General features: G+C 40.4%; 1 pseudogene; it reads right to left on the reverse strand.

The window, feature by feature from the left end:
* Nucleotides 1–15,911, reverse strand: part of LOC136137536 (centrosomal protein of 78 kDa-like) — a 157,851-nt pseudogene that overhangs the window by 141,279 nt on the left and 661 nt on the right.

Consider the following 15,911-nt stretch of genomic DNA (forward strand, 5'->3'; position numbering starts at 1 on the left):
TTTACATCAAAAATTGAGTGTCAGGCTTCCCTGGTGGCGCAGTGGTTGAGAGTCTGCCTGCCAAGGCAGGAGACACGGGTTCGCGCCCTGGTCCGGGAGGATCCCACATGCCGCGGAGCGGGTGGGCCCGTGAGCCATGGCCGCTGAGCCTGCGCGTCCAAAGCCTGTGCTCCGCAACGCGAGAGGCCACTACAGTGAGAGGCCCGCGTAACGCAAAATAAATGAATGAATAAATAAATAAATAAAATAAATAAAAATTTAGTGTCGACCCTCTTTGATACTGTGCTGCCTCAGGCTCCCCAGGTGACAGTCCAATCATAGAGCTGGAGCAGCAAAAAGGACACATGATTTAAGGGGAAAAATATTAAAAGGGGGAAGAATTAGGAACCTGGATTTACAAAGAATCTGTATTTACAGTCATCCCCCGCACATTTATCCAACCAACTGTGAACGTAGATAGTATCATCACATCAACAGTGTCATAACAACTAGAAATTGAAGATTAAATTTGCACGGTGCCCGAGAGTGTCCCTGCTGTGGAGCTGAGGGAAGGAAGAAAAAGGTGAAGGGGAATCAGCTGCTCCCAACCTAGCAAGAGGGCTGTGGAGGGAATTCAAATTCCACAGGACAAGCACTGTGGAAGCACAGAGCTGAGCAAGTACCTCTGCCTGAGGAAGATTGATGGTTTCAGACGAAGGGAGGTGAAAGGGGTCAGGACAGGGGGAGACAAAGGAATGGCATCTGGCAGAGAGCTGTCTCTGCCAAGGCACGGGGGACACCAGCAAGTTCTCTGCAGCACCTGGGGTGCTGGGTGCCTGGCTGGGGGCAGGACTGCAGACCGCAGAGGGCCCTGCGGACATGCTCTCCTGGGAACTGGATCGATAGGATCTTGGAGCAACGAGGAGCAATCAGGTCTGCACAACAAGGAGTTGTGCATTTTAGAAAAAGCACTAGGACATAGGGGCTGGAGGGTGGGGACACTGGGGGAGAGGCCTGCTAGAAAGCTCCCACAAAGAACTTTCTAGGTCAATAGAATTAGGGCTCGTGACCAACACAGGGACACTGGGGAGTTTCAAGCTTGGGCAGTAAATGCAAATGCCAATAGGGACGCAACGGTCATATAAATGAGTATAACAGGCCCAACATGACAGACTCAGCACAAACTCCCTACGTTACCTGTTAACTGTGAGAGCCTGTTCTTTACTACCACAGAGAAACAGTCTCCCTTTTGCTTGAAACATACGGCCCTCCCAGTCTGTTTCTCCCACTTTCAGAGACACGGGGATTATGAAACAAGACTTCTGGATTTAAATCATCTTCCCATGTTCCAGTAAGGGCTCAAATTGTGTGTTTTAAAACCTGTGAGCCACACCGAGCACTGCCATGGGCTGTGCTGGGCCACCGCTCCCAGGCGTTATCACTAAATCCCAGAGCAAGGGCAGGGCTTGTGGCCTGAATGAGTTGGGGGCAGGGAGAAGGTGCCAGGCTGACAGAGCGCTAGCAGGGTGCCGGGTGGGCGTGGAAGCAGAGGGTAATCCTGGGACTACAAAGTTTCCAGGCCAGAGTCTGAGCAGCACTCCCCAGGGAGTCTATCAGGGAAGCTGACAAGGATGGTTGTGACTGGAAAAGCAGTGCCACAGTCAGTCATAGAAATTTAGGAAATCCTGAATTAACAGGGCTACACGGGTTTCTTGACTCAACTTCCTAGAGCGTCTCAAGAGCTCCGGTGATTTGTGAACTCCCAAGAGGATAATTCATACAGGAACAGTTTTCCCCAAATGCTTCTGGCTGAAAAACCCACTGTATCTCTGGGATGAGTATTCTAGAATGCCCACTGAGAAATCCCGGGACTCCCCAAGGTACCAGAGGGTTGTGTGTGAGGGGAAAGGCACCACCTCAGCGCGAAACAGCATCTCACAAAGGTGGTGAGGGTTAGGAGGGCGCAAGAAAACCGCAGGCAGTTGGCAAGCGATGACAAGATGCTCATTTCAGTGGTGTCTGCTCCAAAAGACAAACCAGAAACAGGAAGGACACGAAAAGTGCATCCTGTGGTGAGAGAAGCCCACAAAGGAGTCACTAGGCCTCTCCTGACTGCCTAACTTTGAAATAAAAAATTAACTCTAAATTTGCACACGATTAGGAAAACTAGAGTAAAAATATAAAGATCTATTCCCTTCCATAGAGGTGGTTGCCCTTAATAGTGTTTTGTGCATTTTCAGGATCAGATACACAAAGGTGTATACGTGTATATATGCGTGTTTCCATATGTACATATATACATATATAGTATTTACAAATACAAACACTGTGGGTTTCTAAGTGGAATAATAGACATATCCTTTTCTACACCTGCTCTTTTTCCTTTTAACCTGATGATATATCAGGTCATATTCCCAGTTTGCTCACAGACCTTCCCCGTTCTCCACACACACGTTACTCCATACCATGGATGGATCCTAATTTCCTTCATCAGACCCCTCCTGAAAGACATCCGGGTTGTCTCTAGATTTTCCCCATTACATAAGTATCCCTCATTGGACTTGCGGGTACCTGACTTTATGCACACTTCTGTGCAAGGCAGAGTACTGGCAGAGGGCAGGTGCCTAGAAGTAAAAGTCTTTGGACAAAGAGCAAGAGAGTTTTGAACTTTGATGAATGCTGCAAACCTTGCTCCAAAATTGAACACATTTATTACACTTAACATAGGCAAAGTGTGCTTGTTCCCTCGTCTACACCAGATGTTATCAGTCTTTAGAATTTCTGCCCATCAGATGGGAAGAAAATCCCATGATTTTAATCTGCATTTCCTAAAGAAGTTGGCCCCTCTTCATTTGTCTAGTAGCCAGCTGTGTTTCTTCTGAGTTGTTTGCTCATACAGGTAGAAACCAGCCCCTGCCTTTTTAAAATTTGGTTATCCTTTTTCATTTATTTGTGGGTTCTTCTCTATATCAACAGTAACCTTTATATGTTAATACACTACCAAACTTTTGTGTCTGTCATTTTGTTTTGTTTACCAAACTTTTGTGTCTGTCATTTTGTTTTGTTTACGTCTTGAACTGTAGAAAAGTTTTAAATTTTCATGTAATTAAATATCTTTTACTTTATGGCTTCTGAGTTTTATGGCTTACTTAGGAAGGCTTCTGTACTCCCTGCACTTACTCAGAAATTCTCTCCTGTATTTTATATTTGCTTCTTGCATTTAGTTGCATTTGCACCTTTTCGACTGACTAGAATTTGTGTATGCTGTGATGCAAGTATCTAATTTCTGTTTAAATGAATTATCAATGCTTCAATCAGTCAATTAGACAAAAAGTCAAGTTAGACTGTAAAATTGTCTAAGTTAAAATACAATTCTCAAGTAAACAGGGACCAGTTTCTGGACTCTTCCACCAATCTGTCTTTCCTTCTGCCAGTGGCTTTATATGTTAATAGATCATATGTTAACATTATATTTTATTAATGTTAACATATATGTTTAAAATGTTTCATCTATCCTTTTGCACTAACTTTTTCAGGTGAACACTGAACTGACTTCTAGATATTTACTAATTTTTGTGACTATTGTAAATGGGATCTTTCCTTGTTTTTTAGTGTTATTTCTGGAGAATGGGAAAGTAACTGACTTTTACATATTTAGACACAACTGATCACAATTCTGAACATGATCCTTTCTAGTTTTTCCACTGATTCCTGCATTTGGAAAAAAACAGTCATTATCATCTGTGATTTTTGTTGTTTCCTTACTAAAGGCCCTGGAACCGGCCCTCCCCGCCGACTCTCCCCAAGTTCTTTTCCTGCCTGATCCCACTTCCCCGCTGCACCTGACCCTAACCTGCCTGCGCTGCTGTAAAACACTGTTCACAGGGTTGTGATGACAAAAAAATGTATTCATACCTGTAAAGCGCCAAGGGCTCTGCCTACTTGATTTTGGGGTTGTCACTAGACACATCACATGCTTCCCTCTCTTTCCTAAGGCCTGGACCCCACAAGAAAGGGAGAAAAGGTGACCTCATATCTGGATATGGATTTTGTCACTTCATGAGCTTTATCATATTAAAATTAATATCTAATACATATTAAAAACTATGTGTCAGGAACATCCTAGGTGCGTTCCATAAGAAACACAAATAATATTAACAGCTAACCGTTAAGGAAATAATTAACCGTTAAGGAATAACCATTAAGGCTGTTTTAGTTTAGCACACCAGATATATAAGGGGTATAAGTTCTAGTAGCATTAAAAAAAGAAAGAGTTACCAATTCTATTAGTAGCTTTTCCTTTTCAACCACTTCCCAAAATTATAGTTCTCTTTTTCTGTCTAGCAGCTTTGCATGGTTCTTTCACCGATGGAGAAGTTATCCACTGGTACTGAGAAAGCAATGATAAATATGCCATTTAAATTACAGGTAATTTAGGAGGGTTTGATCTTCATTGGAAATTAAGATATTTTAAGTTAATAAAAGGTCTTCAATCTGCATTTCTGGGAAGCTAAATTAAAGCATCACACAATATTTTCAAAAACAGAAAAGCCATTTCATTTGACTAAAAACTTACTTTTAAGATGGCAGAAAGTAGCTTGATAATTTTGTTTTAAGAAGGAAGGAAAAACAAGCCATTAAAGAGAAATTTTTCTGAGAGAATTAAAACATATTATATACCTCTGACTTACTTGGCACTCCTTCCATTCTGGAGACCTTTTTTGATAACTGTTTTCATCACAGAATGATTTAAAATAAAATAAATTGAAATTAGAGTAATTATTTCCCAATGAGTGGCTACTGCCATTTAAAACCAAAAGCCAACTAATTATTGCTTTTCTCATAAAATTAAATATGAAGTCTACATTATGTAACTATACACTTATCTCCCCCTTTGTATATTCTAATTTCTTCCACAGAAACCTGAGATGCCATCTTGCAGACTGCCCACAGTGGCTACTATTTTGGCAGCAGCAAAGGTCAACTTTAAACATTTTGCATCTAAAGTGGCTTTAGATACCTTTGGATAGAAAGTACAGTCTGAGCACTGTCCAGACACTTAGATACCTAAAGGGCATCTAAGATAACAAACCAAAGTCCTGATATTCCCTCAAAAGCTGCTCCTCCCATCAGCCCCCTTCTTCTAAGTGATACCACCCAGTTGCACACATAATCATCAACGACTTGTCTCCTTGTTACTATTCCCTTCATACCCCACATCTAATCTATCGGCAAGCCTTGTTAGCTACACCCTCAAAACACAACCTGAATTCAACCACTTTTCACTTGCTGCCAAGTTCCAACCTAACCTAGGCCATAAACATCTCTTATTTGGACCCCTGTGATAGTCTCCTAACTGGTCTCCCTGTTTCTCTTCTTCATCCCCCCAAGTCTATTCTCTATACCAGGTCATCTTATTCAGATACTATTTGGATCATGTCTTTTTCCACTTCAAAACCTTCTACTCATATAGAATAATCCACATCTTTACTCTGGCCTTCAAGACTTTACAAGATCAGACCCCTGGCTAGCTCCTTGACCTCATGTCATACCACATCTTCTTCACTCAGTACTCTGGCCATGTTGGCCTCCTTGCTTTTCCTTCAATACTCCACCCACCTACATGCCTGCATACACATTGCCTCCTTGTCCTGGAATGTGCTTATTCTAGTTCTTCCATGGCTTGCTCCTCTCTTCATTCAGGTCTCTGTTCAAATGCCACTTCTCCAGTGAAGCTGTCCCCTAACAAACCTGTCCAATGGAGTCCTACCTGCCCCCGCTCACTCCCTTTACATTAACATATTTTTGCACCTCCTACTATCTAAAATTATATGACTTATCTGTTTACTCATTTCTATCTGAACTCCTTCACTAGAATGTAAGCTCCATGAGGGCAAGACTTTTGTGTGTCTGGTTCACTGCTTTATCCCTAGTGCCTAAACCCGTATCTGGCACACAGAAGATATTAAAAAAATAACTTGTGAATCTGACAAATGAATAAAGTACTCCTTGCAAGAATTCAGAGGTTGCACAAGAAAGAAATAATGCTTTTGGTGGAAGCAGGTTTAGTATCTAGGTCCACCTCTGTTCAGAGTAGGGATAAGAACAATTTACAAGTATAACTCACTTTAATTAGTAAATTACCTGCTAAAAACATAAGTGCAACACTAGAAAAGTACAGTTGACTCTTGAACAACATGGGTTTAAACCTTGCAGGTCCACTGACACACAGATATTTTTCAATAAATATGTACTATTGTCCTACACGATCCAAGGCTGGTTGAATCCACAGATGCGGAACCACTGACTATAAACTTATACCCAGATTTTCAACTGCGTAGGGGTCGGCACCGCTAACCCCACGTTGTTCATGGGTCAACGGTATACAATGAGGAAAGTTAAACACATTAAGTTTTAAAAACTGTCAATACATGAACAAATTCTTTTTGTTTTGCTATGTGTTAATCAATTTTTAAAAAGTGACCACATACCAACAAGTGGATGTTTTCTTACATCCAGAAAGAGCAGAGTTCTGTTGGTTTCAAGGGCCTTTAGTAAAGCCTTTGCTCCTTCACTGGTGAGGCCACACTGCTGCAGGTCAAGTGTTTTTGATGAAAGACAAAAGGTCACTTGCTAACTCTACAGATTTAACATATAGACAACTCTCATTTTCTCACATGTAGAAGAGTCCTGCCCAAGACAAGTCACGGCAGGTTTGTAATTTGGGGTATGGAAAAACAAAAGACACGTATACGCACACACATAATGCATAATCCAATTTAAAAACTTCTTCTTGGATGTGCAATGATAACCCTGGCTTTAGTACCAATAAATCATCCAACATATTTTACAATTACAGAACTGAAGAATAACTGTATATATAACCTGTGAGCAAAAAGCATCACAAAATAGAGAATCTCAGTTCATAATTAGCAAGGGCAGCAGTGGCATGTAAACCTCACAAGCAAAACCTGGTGGAGCTCAGAAATGCACTGCATTCTTTTGATCAGGATCTTTAGCTCCAAATTACACTTGAAACTAGTTAAAAGGGGAAAACAAAATAGAAGAAATGTAATAACTGTTAGTTTTAGAGCAAAAAAGACAAGTCTAAGAGGATACAAATAATAACAAATTTAAACAATGTGTGAATAGAGAATACATACTAATAACAAATTCGAACAATGTGTGAATAGAAAATACATACTAAAAACCTATCATGAAAGTATGATGGCCAAGAACTCTCTCCATAAAAAGTCAGACAAAACCCAGAAAAACTGATCATGAATTCTAGTAGTTCTGGGGCTGAACAACCTACTCATTTAAACAAAAGGGATCATCACCAAAGCACAGGTATTAAAAACTATTACATGGGGCTTCCCTGGTGGCGCAGTGGTTGGGAGTCCGCCTGCCGATGCAGGGGACGCGGGTTCGTGCCCCGGTCCGGGAGGATCCCACATGTCGCGGAGCGGCTGGGCCCGGGAGCCATGGCCGCTGAGCCTGCGCGTCTGGAGCCTGTGCTCCGCAGCGGGAGAGGCCACAACAGTGAGAGGCCCACGTACCGCAAAATAAAAAAAAATAAAAAAATTTAAAAAAACTATTACATGAAAGGAAACTATCATGAGTCTTTTTTTTAAGTGTTGTGTGGACCATCACATTAAAGTAACTGGAGTCTTTCAACACCCCCATGACATACAGAAATAGCAAGTCAGACATACGGATCTGACAGGATATGATACAATCCCTACAAACTCTCACTACAGAAGAATGGACGCACAGTGTAATTAACCAAATAGCCAAATACAAACAGCCAGTAAACCTCACCAGGAAATCAAATGAATACAAAATAAAACAAAATGTGGTTATTCTCCTATCAGATTAAGCCAAGATTCTGTAAGGAAAGGCTTTAAATAATGTCTATACCCTTTTGATCCAACAACTCTCTTTCTAAGAATTTAACCAAAAGAAATAGTCAGAGATATAGGTAGGGATATATATCAGAGTACAATTTGTAACTGAAAAACTGGACAAAGCTTATATACAAGAAAGGATAAGCTATGTGCACTGTGGCATATTCATATAATGGAATACTGAACAATCACAAAAAGTGATGCAGGAGATGCAAATTTACTGACTTGCTAAAATGCTCATACTAAATTAACTGAAAAATGTTATAAAATTTGGAGTAATCCTACTTGCATAGAAAATGGAGAGGTACTCATTTTTGTAGTTTTACATTTTTTTACAAGTGCTACAAGCCAGTGTTTGTGAGAGGCAGGCTTCACATCCACTGTTGGGGTGACTACAAATTAGCATAGCATTTCTGGATGGTAATTTGGCCATGTATATCAAAAGTCTTAAAAATATGTCACACTCAGGTCATTCTACTTCTAGTTCCTTATTCTACAGAAGCAATCCCGATGGACACAGAGATGTATATACAACGTATTCACAATGTTTCTGACAGGGAAAAACAAACTGTCTAAATCTAATGGCAAAGAATTGATTAAACTATGGGACATCAATATGATGCTATACTACATGATACATCATTAAATGAAAAAAGCAGGAATATGAAATAGCAAGTATACTACAATTTTATTTTTGTTATCCCTAAGTGTACAAAATATATTCATAGAAAAAAAAAGACTGAAACTATATACACCAAAATGAAGAGTGATTATGTCTGGGTATTAAGATTATAGGTAATTGTTCTCTTGTAACTCTGCATTTTCTACAATGAATATATGCAACTCATAGAGAAAGTTGACAAGCAAAATAAAACCTATCAGAAAAATGAGGCTTTAAAAAAAATTCCTATCACGACAGTATCATGCCAAAAGCTAAGCATGTATCATATTAAAAATTCAATATTTCCAATTTTAGAATTTACCTACAAGCCACAAATCCTCACTAAGAGATTCTGCAAAAGCACTTGCACCCAAGTCACCAATGAGCATGTCGCAGTTCAGAGTGATGCACCTCAAACCAGCCATACAGTCAAGATCAGGTCTCCTGGAATGAAGACTCTCAGCCCAGGTTTCCTCGTGCCTTCTGGTAGTCTGATACTTCAAAGATTTAATGGGACAAAATTAAGATGCTTCAATAAGGAAACAGGATGTGCCTACTGAGTATGGCTTATTATGTCAGAGGTTTACACACACACGTATCAAGCATATGTGCCAGGAGAATCAAGCTGAGAAATTAAACAGTCAGTTCTGCTTTACGAGTCCAGTGACCCACATTCTAGTCCATCAGTGATTAGATTCCAGTCACTGGATGACCTGTTTCTGAACAGTTATGTAAAGTTGGACAACTCAATTACAGTCTATGAATTATTTTCCTGATCTTCTAACTCAGGGAATTGGTTCTAAATTCTATCATTGCTGAGGCTCTAAATTTCATCATTCTGTCCTCCAAAGGTCTCCAAACACCTGACTGGGCAACCCATAAGAAAACTTTTTAATATGCATCTTATTTATTAACAAATTATATACACGAAGTTCTATACATATAATGTATGTACATTATAAACCACACAGATATTTTAAAAATGATACAAAGGCAAATAGGTTCTAATATTTTCTTTTCCTAAATCTAAGGCATTATTTTACTATTATTATTTTTAAATATTTATTTGGCTGTGCCGGATCTTTACTTGCGGCATGACGGATCTTTTAGTTGTGGCATGCGGGCTCTTAGTTATGGCATGCATGTGGGATCTAGTTCCTTGAGCAGGGATCGAACCCGGGCCCCCTACATTGGGAGCGCAGAGTCTTAACTGTTGGACCGCCAGGGAAGTCCAAGGCATTATTTTAAAAACTGTATTACAAAATATATCTCACATGCTACCTAGGGTATGGACACAAAGTTTAGAGGCCTGGACTATGCAGAGCCAGTTTGATGTGCCTTGGGAAAATTATGGTTTGACATTTAACCACAAGTACTGTCTTAAGGACATTCAATTCTTTATATTCATAAAATAAATTATGGTAATAGGGAACACTGACTTTAAATGAAAGAAGTCTTATTACATTCTTGAAAAAATAAAAGACTCAAAGTGCCTTTGACACTCTAAAATGAAAATCATTAGTGTCATTTTCCTATTAACAATAGCTTATAAAAGCTCCAAGCAGAAATAACAGCAATCACTTACACAGTGCTTATTATGTACTGGGCACTATTTATACAAATTAGTTCATTTAAACCTCATAATGAGGCACAGAGGTTAAGTGATTTGTCCACGGTCACTAGCTATGAAATGGGAGAAAGGGAATTTGAACCTAGGCCATTTGGCTTCGGCACCCAAGTTCTTGACTGTTTTCAACCGCAGGGGTCAATGCACTTGCCCTGTATAGGCTCAAAGAATTTTTCAATTTTTAAAATCTAAATTTAAACATTTCCAGCTTTGTGGGCTATACAGTTTCTGTTGCAATTACTCAACCCCACTGGCGTAGGGTGAAAGTAGCCACAGCTACCATGTAAACAATGGGTGCAACTATGTTCCAAAAAAACTTTCTAAACAATGGGTGCGACTATGTTCCAAAAAAACTTTCTTTACCGGGTGACAGGCTGGATCTGGCCCACCAGCCATAGTTTACCTATCCCTGATCTGCACCATCAAACTATTAAAAAGGCTTCATGTCAAATTATTAAATAACTTTAGACCTAAATACAGTCATTATAACCACTGTAAAGTTGGTAAGGCATTATTTTAAAAACTGTATTTACAAATTGCTGATGTAGTGATTTTTATTAGTTTATAAACTACAGCAGCTAATAAACACTTGATTCATTTAAGTCTTGAAGACTATAATGGCATAGTTTTTTGACAGTATCACAATCAATGTTTTCAGTAACTAAAACTACATAAAAATATTATTATGTATTATATATTAAATCTCTTATTTCTAAAATTAAGTGGACTATCTTTACTAAATGGTAGAATCCCAAACTGAAGACTGGTCATATTCTTTCAACAAAATGAAAGCTGCATTCACAGGTATCAAAAGACAAAAATTAACTGCCATTTGTACCAATATATTAATGTGCTTCAATCACATATGTTTTCATGAAAGTTCAAACATAAAAAAATCACCTTTAAGATCTTGGCCATGTGATCTGCTCCCTGCCATGTAAGATTATACACTGGGAAGTTTACTGTCTTAAGAGTGATAGAGTTCTTTACATCTTAACAAATAACAGAAAAACACACACACACACACACACACAATAAGATGAAGAGCCTATACATTTGTCAATCTTGACTTATTTGCTTTTCTTGAGTCAATTGGAGGTTTATAGCCACATTCTTAAAATCATTAACTACAATCTTCTCAAACAGGCAATTGCCAAACAGATGCATTCTAAAACTTGTCAGTAACAAAGTGTTATTCCAGTTAACAGCAGCAGTTTAATTCTATTTAGGTACTAAAGCTGAATACACTGAATACTGCAAACTTTATTCCCAACCACTCAGTAAAATACTACATACCTTTTGAGACATAGGAAAAAAAAGAAAAACCTAAAAATCTTAAGACTTTTCCTATTTTCATTTCCAATGATACATGCCAATCTTGATGATCAATCAATGATTTAAATGTCAACAATAAACCCAGTATTTTATTAGCTGCTATGCAGCATACTAGAGCAATAGAAGAGAGAGGACCTCAAATGCTCTGTTCCCTCAAATTGAAGGCAGGCTTCCTGACCCCTCCAGACCACTACGGGACACAGGGAACACACACTAATGTTTCAGGACCCTAACTTACAGTCACCTGCTTTGTGATTACTTCCATGACACCCCCCCCCACTAACACCACTGAGTTTGCTGCTCTTACAGGACATGACATATATTTCCTATTTTAACACATACCACAGTTTATTATAATTATGACTGAAGATACATGTTCTAACAATTTAAAGATCATCATGACTTTTTTGCTCTTTATGTCTTGCTATTTCTCTTCCCATAATGTTTCTTGAAGAGAAACATTAAAATACAGACAAACACAAAGAACAGAAAATATAAAAATGTGAGGTTTGTGGCTTAACACAAACTTAAGTAAAATTAGTTCTGACAGTATCCAGCATGACAAACTTCCATGGTACAAATGAGAATGGACCAAGGTTTGAGCAGGCACAGGAGACAATCCAGGCATGAACAACACCAAGAAAAGGTAGACAGGAAGTAACATGCTGTGTAGGAAATCAAGAGACCAGTCTGATGGGAAGAGACTTAAACAAGACTGAAACTCACTTTCTAAACCTCCATCTCCAAGTGGACAACTCGCAACAAACAGGTGCACCAAAGTGGCCGATTTATTCAATCCATTTAATGGGGAGAACAAGTTTAAAATTTTATTGGTTTAGTTTGCCCCAAAAACAACTATCAAATGTTGGCAGGACACAATGAAGGCTTACCTTTGTTAACATAGTTAAGTCTTTCTCTCTCACAACTACCCCACTTAGCTCCAGGTTCCTTAGCGCACACGACGCACTTACACAGCATTTAAGAGCTTTACACAACTAGAAGGTCACATCTTTATTTCTAATCGCAGGAACACGACTTCTGTAAACTTTATTTCTGTCACAACCTAAACCAAAATTATTGTAAAATGAGTGATTTAAACCATATATTTTATGATTAAAAAGCATCTAAAGGGCTTCCCTGGTGGCGCAGTGGTTGAGAGTCCGCCTGCCGACGCAGGGGACACGGGATCGTGCCCCAGTTCGAGAGGATCCCACATGCCGCGGAGCGGCTGGGCCCGTGAGCTATGGCCGCTGAGCCTGTGCGTCCAGAGCCTGTGCTCCGCGGCGGAAGAGGCCACAGCAGTGAAAGGCCCGCATACCGCAAAAAAAAAAAAAAAAAAAGCATCTAAATAAGAAACAAAGCATCTATTCTGTGCTAAGGATTAGAAACGACTCCTGCCCTTAAAGCCTTCATTAAGGAGGGAGATGTATAAAATCAAAATTTCAATCACATGAGATAAAGAACCATAACTTTTATGCACAGAGGTTCCTATGGAGGCAAAAACTTATGTCTAAGTGACGGCTTCATGATAACCCTGAAGTACAATCTAGAAAGATTAGAGTATGCAGAGTTGGAGTACAATGTGCATTAACTGCACTGGGAGTATCTGTGCAAAGACACTCAAGCCTGACACCTGCTGGGCACTGTAAATACTGCAGGTGGGGATGACAATAGCCCAGGGGTCCAAGTGTGAGAAGAGACAGAAAGGAAAATAGAGATGCTGGCCGAAGCAAGCCTGGGAGAGAGCATGGCTTGTATCCCACAGGTGATGAGGCCTGGGGCTACCACTGGCTGAGTAAGGGTGCCTCCGCTGATTAGAAAAAGGCACCCCGCTGCTGAAGGACCGATTAGACAAAGGGAGTGATCACAAAAAGCTCCCCTTCCTCAGGGCCAAAGAGCCCCATGAGGCTTGGCCAAGCACAGTTCAGACTACACGCCTCTGTGCAGAGCACACGCTGGGAGGCTAGTATGCAATAACTCTGTGTGGGCAAGCCATTAGCAGCATTATTTTAAGCGTATGTTTTTACGTTAGAAGATCACTTAAACTGAGTAGGCAGATAAACAGAGGAACGGAGCCCAGGGGCCGTGAAACCACCCAGGAGCTCCTGCCATAGTCCGGGCAAAATGTAATATGGATGAAGAAGCAAATTTAGGAGGAGGCCAAAATCTACAAGTTAGACCCACTGGATGAAAAACATAAAGAAAGTTCAGTGAAGGAACTCTGAAGAGAATGGGCTAAACAATAAATTTTTGTTACATTCAATGTAAAATATGCAGCAAAATTAAGTACCGTGGCCTTTCAGGTCCCTTCCAGCTATAATTTCTTTTGATTTATAACTTATTACTCTGCTTATGTAAAGTCCCTTCAGAGGTACAGAACAGTTCCTACACCTGAATGGGATGTAAAGAATAATCTGACTTCTCTTCACCAAGGGGATGAGTTGAACTGTCCTTGCAGAAGAGATAACAGATGGTGTGAACCCCAGATCCTAGAAAAAGGCCAGGCACACGATAAGTATTCAGCTTTTTGAAAACAAATGAACAATCATTTCCTATCCTAAATCTTCACACCCTTCCTCTGCTGGCTACTTTCTCTCAGCTTATAAACATCCTCAAATATACTCACTTAAAAGAGGCCCACGCACCGCGATGAAGAGTGGCCCCCACTTGCCGCAACTAGAGAAAGTCCTCACACAGAAACGAACACCCAACACAGTATAAATAAATAAATAAAAATTTTAAAAATATATATATATACACTCACTTAAAAAACTCTCAGACCCATGATTCTTTGCATCGTCTTGTGGGTAACCTAAGTATCTCCCATGCCTTCAAACACCTGTCCTCCCAAAAAGCCCAGATCTGAACCTTGGGCCCAGACCCATCTACCAGGCCCTTCTACAGCACTGCAGATCAAGTAAGATCCTCTCCCCACCCCCAATCCCTTCCTACTGTGCTCTGTATCTCACAAAAAGATGCAGCTGTAAACTGTCACCCAAGCTTGCTGCCCTTCCTTTTCTAGCTGGTCACCAGGCCCCACCCATTCTCTCTCGGATCTCCAAAATGCAGTCCAACCTTTTATAACTTAAGTGGGACCTTTAGATTACAATTCACCCTGCACCCAGTCAACTGCCTTCCACATGGAGGTCCGAGTGAGCCTCTAAACCAGAAGTCCATCTTATTGTTTATTAGGGTTTCCCACAGTCTTCAGGGTAAACATCCAAACTTCTGACATGACAAACAAGGCCCCTTTATGTTTGTCCCCATTAGGTTTCCCGTATCAACTCTCATTCCTTTCCCAAACCCTGAGTTACAGTCCTGTAATTAGTTTTGCCATATTTTCTTATATTTCTCAACGTTTGACACACTGCTCCCTCCTGCCACCCCAGGAGGTTCTACTATCCTTAGAAAGGATGGCACTTCCTCCAAGAAGCCTACCCTGAACTTTCCCTTTTAAGATTCTGTGCTCTGCAAAGGGGAAAGGTGGCGGGGAGGGATAAATTAGGAGTTTGGGATTAACATATACACACGGCTATATATAAAATATGTAATCAACAATGACCTACTGCATAGCACAGAGAACTCTACTCCATATCCTATAATAACCTGCACGGGAAAAGAATCTGAAAAAGAATGGATATATGTATAACTGAATAACTTTGCTGTACACCTAAAACAAACACAATATTGTAAATCAACTATACTCTAATATAAAATAAAAACTAAATTAAAAAACAAAAAGATTCTGTGCTCTGCAGCACCAGAACTCACTTCTTCCAGAGCACTGACTACTGTGCTTGTGTTTACCTGCTGCCCAGTAGAAGGGGAGATTACCTAGAGCAGAAGCATCATCTCCAGCAGCCCTTGGTTCTAACAACTCATTCAAGTGCCAGGATACGTTACACACATAACCTGCTTAATTAATTGTAAGAACCCTCAGAAAGAGTGGTTTTTAATGTCATTTTACAAGTGTGGGAATTGCAGTTCAAAAGTAACCTGCACAGGCCACAGAGAGCATAAGCCCTGGAATTCAAACCCTAAGCTGCCTTCACACCGGTGCTCTTTCTACTATATGACTATTGAAAAAAAGACTTTGGGGGGCCTCCCTGGTGGCGCAGTGGTTGATAATCTGCCTCACAATGCAGGGGACACGGGTTCGAGCCCTGGTCTGGGAAGATCCCACATGGCGCGGAGCAACTAGGCCCGTGAGCCACAACTACTGAGCCTGCGCGTCTGGAGCTTGCGCTCCACAACAGGAGAGGCCGCGACAGTGAGAGTCCCGCGCACCGCGATGAAGAGTGGCCCCTGCTCGCCGCAACCAGAGAAAGCCCGCGCACAGAAACGAAGACCCAACGCACCTAAATAAATAAATAAAACGAATTTATAAAAAAATATATATATA

The sequence above is a fragment of the Phocoena phocoena genome, chromosome 18 (genome assembly GCF_963924675.1).
Source record: "Phocoena phocoena chromosome 18, mPhoPho1.1, whole genome shotgun sequence".
NCBI classification, from domain to species: Eukaryota; Metazoa; Chordata; class Mammalia; order Artiodactyla; family Phocoenidae; genus Phocoena; species Phocoena phocoena.